At 47.6% G+C, this 21620-nt stretch overlaps 1 long non-coding RNA gene across 1 annotated transcript; it reads right to left on the reverse strand.

The window, feature by feature from the left end:
* Positions 1-1259: 1259 nt before the first annotated feature.
* On the reverse strand, positions 1260-19641 carry LOC144718893 (uncharacterized). Its single transcript, XR_013585491.1, has 5 exons — positions 19251-19641; positions 6424-6558; positions 5800-5844; positions 4709-4823; positions 1260-2095 (listed from the first exon to the last, which is right to left on the reverse strand). It is a non-coding gene; the product is annotated as an uncharacterized LOC144718893 (long non-coding RNA).
* Positions 19642-21620: the final 1979 nt, after the last annotated feature.

Here is a 21620-nt window from a genome sequence, read left to right on the forward strand (position 1 = left end):
ACTGGGTCCATGAGTAATTAATACCCATATCTTAATTGTACCCATACCTTAAAGATAGGGTACTTTCCAAGAATATATTGAAGTCCACCAGTATTGATTCAGCCAAGTTTGACTCTACTTTGCTGCAATCAATGCTGCTAAAATTATGACACTCCCAGAACGCCGTGGGGCTGATGGGCTGTGTAACGAATAGTACTGCTTTTTACGTGAAGAGACGAATATATGAAGGGGACAGTGTCTGTTTATCTCAATTGTTTCCCAAAGACCCCTGCTGAGGATAACCGTCGTGTGTGCGACCCTATGTATATGTAGGGGTGTTACGGAGGGGCTGTATACAATGGGATCAGATGGGAAAGAAACACAGTGGGCGTGGCTATGTCCGTGCACGGGCAGGTGCTCCCAGCGACGTCCGCATCGGGCAGCCTGGGGGGCTGACTCGGAGCTGGGATCCCCCGGGGCCCCACCCCTCAGCGGGGGGTTTGGTATAAAAGGGGATGAGTCGGAGGGCTCGGGGAGATATGTTAAGCTAAACCAGTGAAGACCGAAGATCGTCTAGATAGGGCCCTGGACTCCCCTGGATCGCCACCCTTATCAGGGCCGCACAGGACCGAGCCAGCGGCGTGGTCCCGAGAGCCAGAGCCAGTGCTCTGGGACTCCGGGTACCGTAAGCCCGACTTACCAGTGTCGGGCCAGATAGCCTCCCCTAGCCCGTTAGTGGAGGACTAGGAGGTAGGTTAGGCATAGCTAGCAAGTGTATCCCCAGCTAGCCGGGTGAGGGGGCCGATACCCCCTCCAATGTTGTATGTCCGTGATTGTGCCAACTGACGCGGAATAAATACGTGTGCCTCCAACCCCGGCGTCCAAGAGTCCTCAACGATATTACATCTAGAAGCTGGACCGAAACGAGTGCGCACACGTAGATGTTGAAAAACAGACTGTTGGGGCAAGTTCTGTTAGCGAGCGCCTATGAGGGCCTGCACGGCACACGAGGGGTTTGGTGGCAAGCACCACGCCCGGCTGCCTTTGTCTCCTCAGTAGCGATGTTTACACATTGCATCAGGTACTCATTTGAGGCTGAGTCGACCTAGGTGAGGCCCTGGACCGATTTACTTAATCGTCACTTATGTTGGTCGTGAGCGGGAATCGAACTCGTGTATCCGGGTTCATAGCCCAGCGTGCTAACCGCTGCACGACGACAAACAGGCAAACGCATGCTTACACACACACTCACGTATTCACATGAACAAGGGATAGTCAGATTTAATTTGAGCAAGGGAGGGTTTATTTCAATGCACATGAAAAACCTCATTCAGCGTTAATTTCTCTGTAATCATTGCACGTGGCAAACCCCCTCAAGAGCGCTGGGCTGCATTTGCTGACAGAACCGGGTTAGCATTCTGTACACTGCTGCTCTTCAGGTTACCAAGTCACGTCCAGCATTTTGAAAGTAGTTTTCAAGAGTGATTTGTTACTGGTTTTGTGAGTACGTGTACTGCACTGAGCCAATGCACAAGGTGTTTATTTCATAGTGGATGGATGCATTATGCCTCGTTGGAGTTTGTGTCATTGTGCTATTTGCAATATTGGTGCCAGTATGTCGTGCAGCACAGTACATTTAAAATATTGAAATGCCTTTTTACTAAAAGCACATTTCAATGGAGCCTTAGTGGTAGTGCTAATTAGCAGTAGTGTCAGGTATAGTAGTAATAGCTGTGAATAGTAGCAGTACCTTGTTTATTAGGCATGTCAAGATTACTGTCTATGATTCGGAGACATGTCACAATTTAATTTGCTCAGCACGAAGGTAATGTTTGCATACAATATGCAATAACACTTAAATGACTGATTCTTGCACGACCGATTGGTGGCATGGATGCGAGAGTACAAATTAATTTGAATGAATCAATACATCATTACATGCCTAATACTTAGTAGTAAGGTTGACACTCGTCATGATGATTAAGAAGCAAGGAGTGGAAGCTTAACAAACTAAGAGCAACCCTTTCACCCCGCAGCCATGTCCTTGGAGTTCACTTTTTCAGCTTCAGCTTCTCCTTCTGCTGGTCAGAGTCCTTCTTGTAGAATTCAGAGAACTCTGGCATGGGAGAGAAATGTAACTTCAAATGGATGGCATACGTAGAGGGTTCCCTCGCTTTCTGAGGTAGATGTGTTCCAAATAAGGGTGTACAAAGCAAAATGGCGTAGCGGAGACCGCAGAGTCACGTAACCCACAATGCGCCACACGAGGCAGCTGCTTGTCGAGCAGCGCAGATGGTATACAGAAGGTCGCATGTCCAACCATTTAGCCGCATATAAGTTATTTCAAACCGCAAATCGCAAATTCTGGGAAGAAATAGGTTAGCAGCATATACACAAAAATTATTACAGGAAGTGCCCGTCACTGATCGATGCCCACCCCTTTGTGTGAATAACCCCACCCTACCTGAATGTACTGAAAATGTTACACACATTCGCGTACTTCTAAAGAAGAGTATAGGAGTCCGTAATGTTTCAAGCAGTTTGTACTTTGTTTTGGTCCAGCAACCTATTTGTGCAAGGCCTAACTAGATGTTCGCATGATCTCATATCCGACCTTGTTACACCATCTGTAAAATAACCATAATTCGACCTTGAATTTCCTTATAATGCGGTGGTTATGTGCTGAATGTCACATGAGAATAAACAAAATTTTCACTTGAATGTAAATAACAATGTGATGAATTTCCTAACTATAGGTTTCCGGGAGATGGTAGTAGAGCAATGGATTCTCAAATGTACGTCTGTGCACATTTCACTGCTGTTCTCTTGTATGCGTGATTTAGCTGGGTACTCCAATTTCCTCCCACAAGTGAAACAAGAATGAACGTTATTGGGAAGACATTCCAGTTCAAGAGAGAGCGTGGAAGATGTTCTATGTAAATACGTGTCATCATTGTTCATACATAAATGTCTTTCCCTTGGCTTGTTCTATATCATGTCCTCCTGAGTTTGTGTATGCCCCTTTTAAACAAGGACGCCATCCAGACTGCCACTCTACGCCCGACCTTATGGAAGAGGTACGTAGACGACACTTTTGTCATCTGGCCACATGGCCGGCCTGCTCTAGACCAATTTCTCGACCATATCAATTCCATACACCCAGCCATCAGATTCACCATGGAAGTCGAAAATGATGGCAAGCTACCCTTTTTGGATGTCCTAATCAAAAGGAGACCTGATGGTTCAATGAGCCACTCTGTCTACAGGAAAGCCACCCACACGGATGCTTATCTAAAACCGGATTCCCACCACCATCCATCCCAGAAGAATTCCCTCATCAAGACTCTATATCATAGAGCCCAATGCATCTCCGACCATGAACACATTTCCAGTGAACTCAAACACGTACGCCAAGCTCTTAAGGCTAATGGTTACTCCGACTACACAATCCGCAAAGCCATCACTCCAACCACCAAGAAGGATCCTGTTGAGGAGCCTTTCAAGACCATCACCTTACCCTACATTGCTGGGGTCACAAAAAAGATCTCCAAAATCCTGATTAAACACAAGATCCAGGTCCGATTCAACACAGTACATAAAATCCGTGATCTGGTACCGTCTGTAAAAGATGTGGTTCCAGACATACAGTACCCTGGTGTCTACAAACTAAGTTGCCTCTGTGGTAGCAGTTACATTGGGGAAACCAAACGACATGTCTCAGACCGCATCCGTGAACATAAAGCTGACCTGAAACACTGTAGGACAAACACCTCAGCCGTGGCAGATCACTGTTACAACTCAGTGGGCTCACATGACATTGACTTCTCCAAGACAGAGGTTCTCTGCAAGCCATCTGGCTATCATGAGAGATTCGTACATGAGGCGATCCACATTTACAAACACAGAGACAATTTTAACCGAGAAGATGGATTCTGGCTTAGCAATCACTGGAAGGACGTAATAAACCATTTTGATACACATTAGGGTGGGTAGAATAATACATAGTGTTATATTAAAAATGTATAAGGTATAGGGTGGTTTATAGCAATACAGTATGTAATTTAATGTTGGTTTTGCCTATGGAAGTATATAGTACGGTATAGACGCGTGTGATGTAAGAGAATAAAGTTTAGATGGAAGCATATTATATAATTTTTTACAACGTAGAATTTTTCATGTATTACTTACTGTTAGTAACTCAGCTTATTGTAGAGTATAGTAAGTTTACTGATGATGCTATGTAGTTTATACTTTAGTTTGTCATGCAGTTTATACTGTAGTTTTTTACGTGGTTGTTTAGTAACTACAGCTACATACTATTAACATTCCTTTCCTTTGTTAATGCTCCCCCCCTTCCCCCCCCCCTTTGATGCTGCTAATCCTGCATAATGCACGGGCATAGTATTGATTTGGAACCCCCCCCGCCCACCTCCTACGCATTTTCCATATGCTGAATTCCTCTTGATATGCAAATTATTTTGTTTAGGCGCTCTTCTTCCCACCTCCCCCCTCTCTAACCCAGCTTAAATATACGATCCAAGCTTGGGGTGTTTCATTCTTCGCCTGAGGATGGCTGCTTGCGTTGTGGCCGAAACGTCGTGAGAATTGTTTTATTATGTTTTATTTTTATTATTTTATTACTTCCCTTCTACGTGACTTTACCGAAAGAACCAAGAAAAAGAAGGTAACAACCCTGTGCCAAGATCTTCCGTAGACCATGGCCACACACCTTCGAAAGAGATCTTGCCATCTTGGTTTTTGTCCACACTGGTGCAGTCTTGATCCACACCGTTCATTTCCAAGAAGTCATGGTAGTCGGCAAACGAAATGAAGCCGTCGTTGTCCTGTTTCCACAGAATGAGGAGGAAACATTGCCTTGCTCGTTAATGGCAGCTTTGTGAGTGCTGGTGCAAATTAATGGGAAGGTGGCTCGTGGTCAAGACTAGCAACAAATTCACATCCAAGGGAGAAAACGTGTCTGTGATCTACCACGGATATGTCAGTGATGTAAATTAGCTTGTGTGCTGTTCATTGGTGGATCGGTATATCGCAGAACTGTGAGTGATGGCGTTTTTACCTTAATGTCCCCGTGTCTACGCTCACCACCTTCAACTCAAAATTATCATTGTGGTGAAGTATGGTCAGATAACCCACAATCCACAAGGCATGAAGAGGATCTCATCCAGCAGTTGACTGACTTAAGGCTTGTACATGTACCACTCATAAACGGAATTAGTCAATCACGGCAATGGAGGAGCCTGCTGGAATCATCTTGAGACGACGTGAGACTTTGGGCATGAATAATGAGTCTCATGATCATCATATCAGCTGGTGCAGAGGTGAGTGCTGGCACTGATCAGGGGTACAAGTCTCACAGTAGCTGAAGGGTCCTACTGACTTGTGAGGGCCATGCCCTAGCGATACGCAACAGGAAGTATGAACTTGCTGTGTGGAAATCGCACCTCTTTGAGGCTGCATTTCAACTGCCTCAGGTAAACACGAGGGAGATGAACTGAGACATCCATCTCGTGGCTAGGTGCCACGGCTTGGGCACGAGAAGAGTGAGTAGCTTCAGTCTTTAATGCTTATAGAGCAGCAGAGCTAAACACGGCACATAAGAGCAGAGGTGCTAGCCAATTGGGGACTCTAAGCAGAACATATCTTTACGTGCCCTCCCTTTCAATTCGTAAACTCCTAAGTAAGATAACACGAGATATATACAAGTGAAATATAAGATGTAGCAAGATGAGATAGGTGGACAAAGTGCATAGGTGTAATGAGATGCAAAAAGAGGATACAGATGCAACTGCTTTAACTCACCATGTCAATTGCTTCGAAATTAGCGTGCGCCAATGATTCCCAGTCCTGTTTTTCAAAACAAATCACAAACAACACTTTCAGAATCTTAACATTATTTTATCATACAGAGCTGCAACACTGCATATTGGTCATTGCGTCAAGTCAACGTTTGAGTATGTTATTGGAAAGACTAACAGAGGTATATTTATTTCAGAATACTTCAGAATACAGTGGAATGTCTGGAGCCATGAGCTGCAGCGCTCCTTATCTTATCTTGTGGGTTGACAGTGGCTTATGAAGATACAAATAATCAACATGCCATTAACAATTGAAAAAAGTCTTCCACGTTCGTCTGCACTGGATTTGATTATCGATTCCATCGCTTTGGTATGGATAATAGCGTCCAAAGCCGTTTTTAAAATGTATGGTTAATCGTTTAACAACCTTAATAAGTAACGCAAAAATAATAGCGTCATCATTGAGAACGTGTTTGTCTCTGCACGCAAAATATATAGAATACTTTTTCAGACGAATATATCATATTTTACTATTTAATAGGTGCTCACGAACAAAACGTGCGTGTGTGTGAAAGGCAATGCCAGGCATCTTTGACTGTCATGATGGTGCAATGAGTGTATTCCCTACCATGGCTGAAGTCGTTGGTGATCCGTGAGCAACTGGAAGGTCGAATCTGGAGCCGCTGATGTGAAGATCGCAGCGATGCACGCACTTTTATTTGCGAGCACCCAGGTGAGGGTGGGGCTCTCCAGGTACGTGGGGCTGGGGAGGGGTGGGCGGTCGTGGGGTTGGGGTGGTACGTTTGCATGTTTACATGTGGCTGGGAGAGGTGACACATTTGAGAGCCCAGGTGGTGCATCTGCCACTCTTCTCGAATATTCAACCCAGCGAGCCTTCGATGCTTCACATGGCCTCAAGGTGCACCTCGCCTGACGCTTGTCTATGCTAAGCTCTTCCTTAACTCCCAATGTCAAAACACCGATTACTCATGTGTGTGTTTATGTAATCATGTACTGTTTAAGAAAACCTCAGTAACTTTCTGCTCACGTGAGGAAGGGTTCCTTAATAGAGAATGTTTGAGCAATTTTATAATGAATTTTTGACATGGGATAGAAAATGGGACATCCAGGAGAAAACCCATCACGCATAATAAAGATATAACACCCAAAGCTCTGCTTTTATGGATTCAGTCCTTTGTGATACTGCCATCTCATGGCAAAATCAATTGTTTTATTTTATTTTCTGCTCCCATGTCCATGCCTCATGCTTTTACCAACCAACCCGCACAACCAGGATGATGGTGAAGTATGGTTAAATAAGAGGAGGATGTGTAAGATTAAGAATAACCTGTTTCCTCGTTGCGTATGCGAGTCAGTTCATTGATGCACACATCGTCTCCAGCTGTGAAGTCGGTCAGGGCGTGCTGGATGGACTGGCTGTCCTTCACGTGCTGAAAGAGGAGGCTTTCACATGGCTCTGTGGCTTCGTGAGCTGAGTCCACTCACATATAACATTGACAAACATTAATTTTTCATGGATATCTGGCGCTGTAACCATATGGCAGTCACGTGCAAAAGCATTCGCTAAATAAATGGTAAACTTATTGAGTAAGAAAAAGGGTTGATGTATGTATTGAATATTGAATACATTACGCCCAGGCATGACGATTCCAGAAAAAAGACCAAATGAATTAATAAGCATCATATGAATGTTGCTCATTTAAGGAAGCACGTTTCAATTGTGCCTTCTAGAAGATTACTTTACAACAGAGGTGTGGACTCGAGTCATGTGACTTGGACTCGAGTCAGACTCGAGTCATGAATTTGATGACTTGCGACTCGACTTGGACTTGCATAACAATGACTTTGTCCCACCTATGAGATGTGGACTCGAGTCATGTGACTTGGACTCGAGTCAGACTCGAGTCATGAATTTGATGACTTGCGACTCGACTTGGACTTGCATAACAATGACTTTGTCCCACCTCTGCTTTACAATGACAGCAAACACTTTCAGCGCTCTAATTCGTCATGGTAGAAAGCTACCAGAACATTCTTTCAAGCTATGAATAAAACAAATGCATCGTCAACACTGTTCGTGTGTTCATTAAACTGTGCACTGTACAGTTACGGCGTTCTGGGTTCACACTACATGCATGTAAATTACTTCTTCAGCCTTCCACATACCAATTAAGTGTGTAAATATCTATTTTCTCATTAATCTCTTGAGCTTTCCACATCCAGCGAACCTGGAGCTTTCCATTTCTTCTTCATGGTGATGAGGAAATGAATTGTAACATAGATTTTTGAAGTGTTATTATATTTACATTTTTTTGTTAATTTTCAGTAAGTCTTTTAATATCCAAATTTGTAAATGTTTGGCGTTAATTACACATGAATGTAATTTTATTTTTGTGTATGACTATGTTCACGAACTAAATACCATTGTCGAGGTCTGCTAGCCACCAGGGAGCTTCAGGAGAGAGTTCGTGTCGTTTTTATATTCTTCCATTGACAGAACGCAGATTAAAGGGGTTTACTAAACGATCTATATAGTTTTGGTTTCATGACCATAATCGCACTGTGGCTTGTCTTTAATTTAGTAAGGAAATTGGAATGGATCAGCTCGTTGCAGAACCAGGATTGTTACATAACTAAACAAGACAACTCATGTTAATTCACAGACAGGGAAGTTTTCTTACTGGATGGCAGTCCGCAGAATAGTCTTGTTTTCATGAATATATCGGCGACAGTTATATGCAAAAGTATTTTGTTTTTCTGTTAGTGGAGCGATCACGTCAGCTTTGTACACCCCAGCATCGACTTCATTATTTTAGGGTTATCATCATTGACATCAAGTGTTCTCTATCTTCTCCTAGGTCTATTACATCCGCTTTTCTTTATTATTTTCGTGATGAAGAATTTGATTTTAAGGCATCATCATCCATGATCTATCGACTGCTGAACGAAGCTTTTCCCATAGAAATTACTACTATAATAGCCCAGAAATGTGTGAAACGCGAGTGACGTCACTCCACATGCCACCCCCCCCCGTCATTAATAATAAAATAATCATGAGCGGGTGGATTTTTACACTCACGCAGAAGAAGGTCGAGTGAAAAGATATTATACTGGTAGGAACGAAGTGGGCCAGACCACCAATAGATTAATGTGTCCGTCCGTCCGACTGTCCGTCCGTCCGTCCGTGTATCAACATCGCCCCCTACTGCAAACACTTGGCATGACCCTGTCCGACAAGATGGCCGCCCGCTCCCCCTGCGATGTCAACTAAACAAGATGGCCGTCGCTTCCGGCGCCTCACGGCGAAACTTTAAACTTCGCTTCAAAATTACTTTACTGAAACGCAGCACGTTTAAAAAAAAAATTACTTTACTGAAACGCAGCACGTTTTTTTAACACAGAGACAAGAAACATTTATTAACACAGAGACGAGATACATTTAATCGCCTTATTTGTGCACGAAAAGCACGGCGCGAGGCCTAGTGCGGCAGGCTTCGCAAGGCCTAGTGCGGCAGGCTTATTAACACAGAGACGAGATACATTTAATCGCCTTATTTGTGCACGAAAAGCGCGGCTTCGCGAGGCCTACTGCAGAGGCTTCGCGAGGCCTAGTGCAGAAGGCTTCGCTAAGTCTACTGCAGAGAAGGCTTCGCGAGGCCTAGTGCAGTAGGCTTCGCGAGGCCTAGTGCGGCAGGCTTCGCGAGGCCTAGTGCAGAAGGTGGTGGTGGGGGGTGGTGGGGTGGTGGTGGTGGGGTTGGGTGGTGGTGAGGGCTGGTGGGAGGGGTGGTGTTGAGGGTGGTGTTGGGGGGTCTTTAAATCTCACAGCGTTTCTTGTCAAAACAAACACTTTTAATTAACGTTACACTAGAATACAGTAATTTTTTCTTTAACTCCTCTATACCCGGTCGATATCCCTGTACCGGTACTAAGTATTATTCCTACCAGCCCACCCCGCAGGGTCCTGTTACTGGTAGGAACGAAGTGGACCAGACCACCAATAGATTAATGTGTCCGTCCGTCCGTCCGTGTATCAACATCGCCCCCGACTGCAAACACTTGGCATGACCCTGTCCGACAAGATGGCCGCCCGCTTCCCCTGCGATCTGTGAATTAAACAAGATGGCCGTCGCTTCCGGCACCTCACGGCGAAACTTTAAACTTCGCTTCAAATTTACTTTACTGAAACGCAGCACGTTTTTTTAACACAGAGACAAGATACATTTATTAACACAGAGACGAGATACATTTAATCGCCTTATTTGTGCACGAAAAGCACGGCGCGAGGCCTAGTGCGGCAGGCTTCGCGAGGCCTAGTGCGGCAGGCTTTGCGAGGCCTACTGCGGAAAAGGCATCGCGAGGCCTACTGCAGAGAAGGCTTCGCGAGGCCTACTGCAGGGAAGGCTTCGCGAGGCCTACTGCAGAGAAGGCTTTGCGAGGCCTAGTGCAGAAGGCTTCGCTAGGTCTACTGCAGAGGCTTCGCGAGGCCTAGTGCGCAGGCTTCGCGAGGCCTACTGCAGAGAAGGCATCGCGAGGCCTACTGCAGAGAAGGCTTCGCGAGGCCTACTGCAGAGAAGGCTTCGCGAGGCCTACTGCAGGGAAGGCTTCGCGAGGCCTACTGCAGAGAAGGCTTCGCGAGGCCTAGTGCGGCAGGCTTCGCGAGGCCTACTGCAGAGAAGGCATTGCGAGGCCTACTGCAGAGAAGGCTTCGCGAGGCCTAGTGCAGAAGGCTTCGCGAGGCCTAGTGCAGCAGGCTTCGCGAGGCCTAGTGCGGCAGGCTTCGTGAGTGTGCCAAGACGTCTGTGCCACCAATCCCGGTGTGCCATTTTAGGCTGAGTCGACCTAGGGGAGGACACGAGGATCGCGGTGACGCGGGGTCGCAGCCGTGATAAATCCACTGCTGGATGAACGCCAACCCCAAGCCGTCGCCCCCCCCCCCTACGCCCTTATCCTGCTGCGATGTAATAATCCACCTATTATTGATCGACTGACTATGGGCGAACTCATTTATTCTGGTGGGTGAACAGTGGCGGGGAGGGGTGGAGGAGGAGGAATTGATGATAAAAACAAACATGCACCATCGCTACAGCTGCCGCGACGAGAGATGTGGGAGAAGCGGCGACCGCTGCCTTGCAGGTGAGAGGTGCGTGTGTGCGTGTGTTTGCGCGTGTGTGTGCGTGCGTGTGTGTGTATATGTGTGAGTGTGTGTGTGCGTGTGTGTATGCGCGTGTGTGTGTGTGTGTGCGTGTGTGTTTGCGTGCGTGTGCGTGTGTATGCGCGTGTGTGTGCGTGTCTGTGTGTGCGTGTGTGCGTGCGTGTGTGTATATGTGTGACTGTGTGCGTGTGTGTGTGCGTGCGTGTGTGCGTGTCCGGCCCACTCGAGCGGCGTGATGAATGGGCGCTATTGGGCTTCGGATCGTTATTCACGGCGAACTGGAAGCGTAGCAACACAACTTCATTACGTGTGTGCGTGCGTGCGTGCATGTGTGTGTACGTGTGTGTGTGTGCGTGTGGTGTGTGTGCGCGCGTGTACGTGTATGTGCGTGTGTGCGCGTATGTGCGTGTGTGTGTGCGTGTGTGCGCGTGTGTGTGTGGTCGATATCCCTGTACCGGTATTAGTATTATTCCTACCAGCCCACCCCGCAGGGTCCTGTTTTTAAAATATGACGTTTCTTTACAGAAAGTGACGGTCAAAAATAAATCTACGGAGCACAGTGCTACATCCGTACGTGACGTTACCGTAAATAGAGCCCTCCCCCCGGCATTACTATCACAAGCAAGACATTTTTTTACGCAAATTTGCTTTACATGGGACGTTTCTTTACTGAAAGTTACTAAAATACATAACTCTACGCAGACGTTTCTTTACGTAAATATTACAGCTTCCGTCCTAGGACGGGCAAAAGGCTAGTATATAATAGCACTTTAATACTAAAATAACTAAAAACTCAAAGGCACTGATCCATTTAAACCCAATCTGTGCAACAGCAACCCCTTTCACGTTAGCCTAATCTATCATGACAGTCTTTGCATAAATTCAGTATTTCTTCGTTGTTAAATTTTTTGCGTAATTTTGTATTAGCCGTAAAATAATGTTGCTAACAAAGTGACTGCAGTAAAGACTTTGCATTCATTCAATTATGAGACTAATAATGCCATAATCTCTGTCTCAATACAGTACATATAATTGATAGTAATTTATTGTTATGGTTGACACATTGTACCGAGTCGACACCACGTTTATAAAAACCAAAGCTGCTTTGACTGGGCTGTTTAGGCTGAACGTCCATAGTGGGGGGTAAAACACATGACTTCACTTTCACATGTCAGTGGATGCAGGATAAAGAGTGCACCAATCTCATGAAGATTACCCCATAGCTTCTACTTTCATATAAATCTATCTTATTCCCATAATTAAAATGAATTGCATTAATCCATAACTACAGATAGCAGTGAAACTAAATAATTCAAGCACATTATCCAACCACAAGCCAAAGAAAAGCTGATGATTGAATCATATCTCCATAAAACATGCTTGGGCTTGGATCGTCCCAACATAAACTTCATGCAAATGTAACGGTGCCCTTAGGCTAAGTTTGTGCTACCATGAGAGACATTTCGGTCCTGTAGCAAGCCTTTGTGTCATTGCAATATGCGCTGAAGGTTCTGGAACTATAGTACGGATCAAGCCAAACATCTGGCAGCAAAATAAGTTGACAAGTTGACATTTTCAGGCGTGGATTGTTTGACCCAATCAGGGAATGGCCCGCAAAATGGACGGGTTAAAATACCCTGCTCATCCATATACTTTTCTGAAGGGTGGTTGAGTGAGAAGGAAGCAAACATTTTCAGTGCAACTGACTCAAATGTGATCACACATAGCAACATCCCCTTGACTGTGAAAACTTGACAGGGCCCTCCTGAAAAAGAGTTGAGATTCAGTAAGGCTTTCCTGGGTAAACAAGCATAATGCTGTAATAACTACTGAATCGTTTTTAAGATGAAGCGTTTCTCTTGGACATAGTCACAGGAGACGAGACATGGGTGCACCATTTCAAAACAGAAATCAAGCGTCTATAAACGGAGTTGCACCATAAATGATCCTCATAAAAAAGGAACCGTCAATTGTAAACGGCATGGTCACTGCGTTCTGGAGACAGGTATTCTGGTTGTTGATTTTTACCAAAGGGTCCCACAATTAATTTTTGAGTTATTTCTAAACACTGAGACATTAAATGAACTCAAACGACCCATACAGAGAGCGAGTCCCCATCAGGGCATGTGTAAGTAATGCAAATTGAATAATAAATTAAGTGCCATTTAATAAAATGACACTTAATTAAAAACGAAATAAAACATTCATTGGAATAAAATCCTGGGGGGGAATTCCGTTTTTTTATATCTAATTTAAAGGATGTCTTGTTCCATTGAAATTCCATGTAATTTATTTCCAATGGATGATGTTTTTGTTACTTCCACCTCTGCTTGACAAAGCAAAAACCACACCCTTGCCTGCGCACGACCATTGCTGCAACCACATCGTTTGGATGGTCTATGTTGCCCCATCCCCCGAGCAGCCCAGACGTTGTACTCTCTTGCTACCACCTCTTTGGCCAAACTGAATGATGCAGTCATTGTATGAGCAGTACTTTTCAGATGACAAGGACGTGAAGGAGGCAGTCGAAAAACGGTGAAGCGATTGCTGACAAGGACTTGTACATGTGTCGGCATACACGCCCTCGTTAAATGACATCAAACGTGTGTTGATATGAGGGAGACTGTGTAACCACGAAAACCATGGGTATTTATCAAGGATGCGTGCATTTTTCATGCAGGTTTCAAAATTTTTTAGGTTAGATTTAATGAGAGATGAAGTTATTTTCGTACCCACTCTCGTATATTTATTTTGTCACCTATCATTACGATCTTTATCAATACTATCACGTTGTCTTGCTGATGTTCAGTTGTGGATGCACCGACACTTTCTTTAATTTTGATAAGAAGAGATGTTGTTGGGCTCTCCATATCAAGTGCATACATTTGTAATGGGTTCCGGAGACACTTGTAGAGGTAACTTCCTTATTACAATACAACACTCCAACAGTCCTGATACTCTGTTACAGCCTAGGTACACAGCCTAGGTACCAGAGGTGTGGACTCGAGTCATGTGACTTGGACTCGAGTCAGACTCGAGTCATGAATTTGATGACTTGCGACTCGACTTGGACTTGCATAACAATGACTTTGTCCCACCTATGAGATGTGGACTCGAGTCATGTGACTTGGACTCGAGTCAGACTCGAGTCATGAATTTGATGACTTGCGACTCGACTTGGACTTGCATAACAATGACTTTGTCCCACCTCTGCTAGGTACACAGCCTAGATACACTACTCTGGCTACGCTCTGGGTCCTCCGGCTACAATTACCCTAGGGGAGGATAATCTGACCCGACCGAGCCAAGGTGCGGGTCTGGACTCTGGCTTCCTCGGAACTCGCCCTTACAAGGACGTAGAGCCGGGAGTTCCAGAGTCCCACCACTGGCCCTCACAGCGTCCCGGCCCTTACAAGGAGACGCGGGACGAGGGGGTCCAGGGTCCTAAGATGGCTGGTCTTGGGTATTGGGTCTTGAGCTACAACTGGCCCCGATCGTCCAGGGAGCTGCCCTGTTATGCCTCTTCCCCAACGAGGGGTGGGGTTGTGTGTGCCCCCAGATATCCCACAGAGCACACACAGCCCCCCCCCCCACCCGTTGGTGGCGCCAAGGGCTTATCTGCCTCGGTCCCAGAGCCCCCAGCAGCCCCTCCCCTCTTATGGCACTACATATTTGATGGTTTTAGTATAGCCATAGACTGGACTATAATTTGGTTCTCCTCTGTGGTCAGAAACGTTTACCCTAGACTCCAGTTTGACATTTGAGGCCCACGTATAAATGTCACTAAAATCAGTTTTTTAATTTATGCAACATGGCTTGATTAAGACCTATGCTGTCCCTTCCTGATGATGAGCAGCTGGTGCATGCTTTCATTTCATCTAGGTTGGATTACTGTAACGCCTTGATTACTAGCGTTAGATTATAATATATTCAAAACTCAGTTGCCCGGGTTTTAATCAGATCTAATCGTATGACAATATAGCTATTCTTTCGTCTCTGCACTGGCTCCCTGTAAAGTACAGAAACAACTTCAAGATTATTTTCTCACGTTTTTGGCCTTGAATGGACTGGTTCCTAAATATCTCGCCGATCTGCTCACGTTTTATATACCACTGCGAAAAATATATGCTGATTCTGGTCTACTCATCATTCCAAAGACAAGACTATGTTCTATAGGAGATAGAGCCTTCTGCATCCAGGCCTCACGATTATAAAATCCCCTTTCTCGGTCCACTAGGGATTCTAAGTCTGTTTGACTTTTAAAATCACGCCTCAAAACGCAGCTGTTTGTACATACTGTTGTATATATGCCTTTTCCAAAATTTTACATTAATAGTGATATTGTCTATTTTAATGTAATATATTTCCTTACATATGTAATAAAAGACTTGACCACGATCTCTGGCTCAGTGTCCTTTATTTGGTCCGTACTGCATTCCCACACGGCTGTCTCTCTTATTCTCTCAGTGCTGGTTCCGATGTCACTCCAGTCACCATCAGCAGCCCCGCTGCTGTTCTTTGTCGCTCTTGCAGCCCCACAGCAGCTCCGCTGCTGTTACTCACTCTCAGCCCCCTTGGCTGTAATCGCTGCTGCTCTTCTCGCTCTTGCTTACTCCGCAGCGCTCTGACAGACTCGTGCTGTCTCTCTCTCTTCGTCGCTCCTGCGACTCTGCAGCCACACCGCTGCCTCTAACACACAGCCTTCCTGGCTGTACTCTTCTCTCTCTTCGTCGCTCCTGCGACTCTCTGCAGCCACACCGCTGCCTCTAACACACAGCCTTCCTGGCTGTACTCTGGGGTCGGCTCCCGCTCGCCGGCGGTGCCCCCCTCCTCTCATTCGCCCTCGTGGCCTCACCCTTTTCCATTCACAACCCGACTGACTCCTCTTTCCGGTTTACCCGCTTAAGGACCCCAACCTTTCACCCACGTCACCTGGCTCCGCCTCCTCGTGACGTCACATCCGGAAGGTCGCTTACGCCCGCATTACACCACCCTCCCCCATAGAAAAAACCCAGCCGACCTCGGCTGAACAATACCAAAGCGTAATGCGGTGAACCGACCTTCCTCCTTAAAGGACACTAAGCATGTAATATAACAACAAGAACAACAACAGCACAAAGCACAACAACGCACATCCGCATGTCGTACACGACAGCCACCCGGCCCCAGGATAGTGGAGATGATGTAATTCCGGGCCGCTTAAGAAAACCCCAATAATTACCCAAATAACCGCGATGGACGCCCCAGTATTTACATTTTAACAGCAATATTATTTACACGTGAAAACAACAACAACAAAAAAATGTCTGCTCTTACCCACCAGCAGTCCTCCCTTGAGGACCAGCACAGACCTCAGACGTACACAGCATGTACCCACAGTCACTCTCAACAAACCAACAACCCCTAATCGCACACCCTCGCGTGGAGAGAGCCACGCTCCCCAGCGGTAACGTTTAATTCGCCGTAACCCTCACCGTGGTCGTCAACCCACGGCAACATCCATTTACCATACTCTCAGCTAGTGCCATTTCGGGGATGAGCAGCACTCGGCCATGCTCCTCCCTTACTATCCCATCAGCGATGGACACACACCAGCCTTGCCAAAAATAATGACGTTGCAACGTCAACAAAGTCTTCTGCACCCCTAAATGCAATAGTGTGTCACAATGGAGAGTTCTCATCAACTCGAATCGCGAGGACGTTGGTAGCACCACACGCCAGCTTTCCTGGAACCCTTCTCGCCACATAAGCAGACCATCTCGGAGAGCGGTTCGCGGCCCCACAGCCGTACTCGGACTCCCATTGTCCCTCATAGACCGCTTCCGCATGGACAACAACAACTCATCCATCATTTGTTCCCGAATCCAGACAGACCGCGGCAGATTCAAAACCCCGTCAGTCGGTCCCGGTTCCATCGGAGTATCCGACTTCTCGACGGCCAACGTAAGCGGCTGAGGGGGGTTTAGAATCGGCGAACACCTATGCGTCCCCGATGCACATTTACAAGGGGCGCGCCCTGGTAATCTGGAAAGTGCGTCAGCGTTCGCATGGCGCACTCCCTTCCGATGTTGAATTTGGAAGGAAAATGCCTGTAGCGTGTCCAACCAACGTGCCCACTGTCCCGATGGCTGGTCCATTTTAAGTGCATATTGCAAGGCCGCATGATCCGTACCCACAATAAAAGAACGACCGTAAAGGTACGGTCGAAATTGCCGTAGGAAAAACCAACCGCCAAAAGTTCTCTACGAGTGACACAGTAGCGTGTTTCCGCAGGCGACAAGACTCGGCTACCATACGCCACGACGCGCTCTACGCCCCCTTTAGACTGTGATAATACCGCCCCATTACCTGTGTCACTCGCGTCCGTATCAAGACTGAAAGGGCGATCAAAATCGGGATAATCCAATGTCGGAGCCGTAGCCAATAGATCACGCAGACTCCGAAAGGCCGCCTCTTCCGGCTGTCCCCAAACAAATTTCCGTCCTTTACCCGTAAGGAGATGCAAGGGCCTCGCAATCGTCGCAAAACCCGGCACAAATCTTCGGTAATACGAGGCAAATCCCAAAAACCGCCGAACATCCCCCACGGTGGCCGGAGTCGGCCAATCCCGGACGCACGCCGTCTTTTCCGGATCCGTGGACACCCCCTCAGCACTCACAATGTGCCCCAGATAACGGACGGACCGTTGCAGTAGGTGGCATTTCTTTGGTTTAAATTTTAAATTGGCAGAGCGCATCCTCGTGAACACTGTCTCCAGCCGTGTTAAATGTTCCTCAAATGTGCGGCTGAAGACAATGATATCGTCCAAATATATAAGACACGTCTGCCACTGCAACCCCGTCAGACGAGCTCCATCAATCTTTGAAATGTGCTTCATAGCCAAGGGAAGATCAATCCCTCGGCAAGGCCAGATATCAACGACCCCCCCCACGGGGTAATGTTCTCATAGAGACAATAACGCCCTAACCCAAAACCCATGAGCCCCCGGCACACCAGGTTCAGTCTGCCACCGCACAACTGAACCATGACTCCCCGAGCCATATGAGCACACGGCCCATTAGTTTAAGACATACCACGGAGGTTTCGCCCCGGGCTGTCAGGTCAGCCATCAGCCATAGGCCGACGTGACCACCACTCGTGCATCACCCAATCAACAATGGCAGGCATAACAGATGGAATATTTGCCCCACCGAGGTTTTTCCCGCGCGCTCAAAATGGCGGCCCCCTTCGCCCAGCGCGTTCGCGCAATATCTCGCGCGCACTCAAAATGGCGGCCCTTTCCGCAAAGCGCATCGACGCCATACCCCGCGTGTGCGCAAAATGGCGGCCCAACGTGCGAACACGTGGCCAGTTTTCTCCATTCGTGCACCCCAGCTTCCCTTTGCTGGGGGTCACAAATTGCTTCCCCCGTCTTATTGTAACAATCCCAACAACGATAGACGCACAGCCCCAGCTTGCTGCGCGCAACAGTCATATCGGGGAATTTTTAACCAATATTTTACCAACCACATTGGTTACACAACCCAACTCGCAAAGCAACTCGTGGCTGCATGCGACCAACCGAATACGCGACGCAACTTGGCGCCAATTACGGTCCCATTAGCATTAACCTTTGAGACACCCACAACGGCGTCATCACGCACCCTCAAAGCGCGCTCTCTCTCTCACAAAGCGCCGTTACCCATAATATACACAAAATCGCGTGTACATAACATCCATACGACCAAATAATAGGGTCCCCCTCGAATTTGTTACCAATTTCCAAACAGGTACGCACAATTAATAACATCCCAATCCCAATAGTCAATCAATGCATCGCACCCCATAACCGTACAGAACGGTGTAACAGCACATACAGTCAGCATATCGCGATCACACGCGCACATTTAAGCACAATAGCAAACCGATCTGCAGGTAACCAACACACCATTAATCCAGTCGTAACATTGCAGCAACAACACAAATATTCTCTCTCTTGCAACAACCACATCGCACATAGCACCTCGCAGCACAATACACCAAAAAAAATATATATATTTTCCAATTAAGGACATCGCACAAGGTAACCCACGAGATGATACAGCGCAAGATACCCGACGCTCCCGAGTTAATAATTAACTTCGCCATCAATATAACAACTCCACACCGCAGCGCACACACACAATTTAACACTCAGCAAGCACAGCATACTCTCCGTCCATTCTCAACACACGTACACACTTTAATTGACACCGAGCAACAAGCAGATAGCGCGTTCATCGTTATTACACAGACATACTCACAGTCCGAACCGCGCTCCGCACAGTCGAGTCATGAGAGAAAACAAAATCGCCCCCACCCGGCCCTCGAAAGATGGGTGAGGTGTGTGTAAAGGCCGGTTGCGTATCGTTACGACCCGCCCGGGGCTGCAGCAAGAAGAGGACGGCAGGGCGGCAACTTGAGTCGTCTCGCAGAACTCGTTCGGCGACTTGACTGCTCCGTTGTCACGCACCCGAGCCAGGACGGGAGAGCTCCCGCCCCAGCAGCTGTAGCGTCGTCGTCCTCTCCTCGCAGCTCCCCCTCGCAAAACAGCAGCTCACAGCAGGCTGCTCTCCCCGCGGCACCTCCAGATGGCAGCGCAAGGCTGCCTCTCCGCCGCGATGTTGAAGATGGCGGCGTCTCCCCGCCGCGGTGAAGACAAGATGGCGGCTTCCCGCCGTTTCTCCCCTGCCACGCCCAAGATGGCGTCTTCGTGCCGCGTGGCAGATGGCGCTGGCAGCGCAGGCAAGGCGTCGGCCTGCAGACCACCATCGGCTCTCCCCACTGCCGTCGTCGGCGTGGTGAGCTCACACGGTTTCGCCAGCACGATTTTCCAGGTCTCCAGCTGCGCCATCTGTCTCAATCGTAAGTCGGATGATGTAGCAGATGATGGCACAGGAATATTCTTTCTTCCGAGCCGTCTTGACAAGCCGTTTCACTTCTGACACCAGTGTAATAATAGACTTGACCACGATCTCTGGCTCAGTGTCCTTTATTTGGTCCGTACTGCATTCCCACACGGCTGTCTCTCTTATTCTCTCAGTGCTGGTTCCGATGTCACTCCAGTCACCATCAGCAGCCCCGCTGCTGTTCTTTGTCGCTCTTGCAGCCTCATAGCAGCTCCGCTGCTGTTACTCACTCTCAGCCCCCTTGGCTGTAATCGCTGCTGCTCTTCTCGCTCTTGCTTACTCCGCAGCGCTCTGACAGACTCGTGCTGTCTCTCTCTCTTCGTCGCTCCTGCGACTCTGCAGCCACACCGCTGCCTCTAACACACAGCCTTCCTGGCTGTACTCTTCTCTCTCTTCGTCGCTCCTGCGACTCTCTGCAGCCACACCGCTGCCTCTAACACACAGCCTTCCTGGCTGTACTCTGGGGTCGGCTCCCGCTCGCCGGCGGTGCCCCCCTCCTCTCATTCGCCCTCGTGGCGTCACCCTTTTCCATTCACAACCCGACTGACTCCTCTTTCCGGTTTACCCGCTTAAGGACCCCAACCTTTCACCCACGTCACCTGGCTCCGCCTCCTCGTGACGTCACATCCGGAAGGTCGCTTACGCCCGCATTACACATATATATGGGTTCAGCGAGTTATAAAAAATATGCAGTGACGCATACCTGCGAACTAGTCCCTCGAGGCAACAAAAGGCAAACAACCCCCACCGCTGCCTCGCCCACACAAAATACATTTGCAGGTTAATTGCTGTGCAAAGTTGTAAAACAGTAATCACTTAGGGGCAATTGAAAGCATCTGTTTTCCACAGATGGCTGGAGGAAGAGAGAGGTGCCAGACCTTGATGTGATTTATGAAATTAGTTCAATAAATTAGGACAGACACACACGTACACCTGACACACGGTCACAATCACAGGCCGAGGAGCGAAATCCAAGAAATTCCGGTCCTTTGTGAGAAGACGAGCCGAGGTGGGAGATTTTCGGATATAATGAAGAAGCCAAAGCACGCAAATCAGTAATGCGAGTGGCAAGCTCCGGGGTATGGTCTTCGAAATGAACCATGCGTGACGAGTCTTGCAGAGGAGAGGGGCATTGTGTTGCTGAGTTTTGAGTTCAGCGCTGACAGAGGATCGCTGAAAGTTTTATTCTACATTTACCCTCATGTATTGAGTCGCTTGCAGAGTTGAAGACTTCGTTAAGTTGTATTGTACTAAGCTATAAGAGTTCTGAGAAGCTAAGAGGTGTGCTCATACAATTTATGAGTTTTGGGAGTGAGTGAGGAGCGGCGACAAGCAGCTCACAGCAGGAGCCCTCTTGGAAGAAGGGCGGAGAGCACTAAGAGACGGACAGCGCTGCAGCCCAGCGGACGTGCTGACTCTGAACCCCGAGCTCACACCAGCAAAGTTCGAGTCTACAAGGATCAACAGTGGCGAGTCTTGCAATGGCAAGCTCCGGGGATGGCCCTCGAAATCAACCATGGGTGTCAAGCCTTGCAGAGGAGAGGGGCGATGTGTTGCCGAGTGTAAGTTCGGTGCTGACAGACGAAGTATCGCTGAAGGTTTTATTCTACATTGAGTCCCAGCTCCCTGCAGTAGCTCACATCACGGAGGAGGCACCCAGGGTGCCCGAGCGAAGCAGGTAGCTGCTGACAAGGACCGAGCGTGTCCACCGAGAGAGCGCGGAGC

Source organism: Lampetra planeri, chromosome 5 (assembly GCF_965212315.1).
Source record: "Lampetra planeri chromosome 5, kcLamPlan1.2.h2, whole genome shotgun sequence".
Lineage (NCBI taxonomy): Eukaryota > Metazoa > Chordata > Hyperoartia > Petromyzontiformes > Petromyzontidae > Lampetra > Lampetra planeri.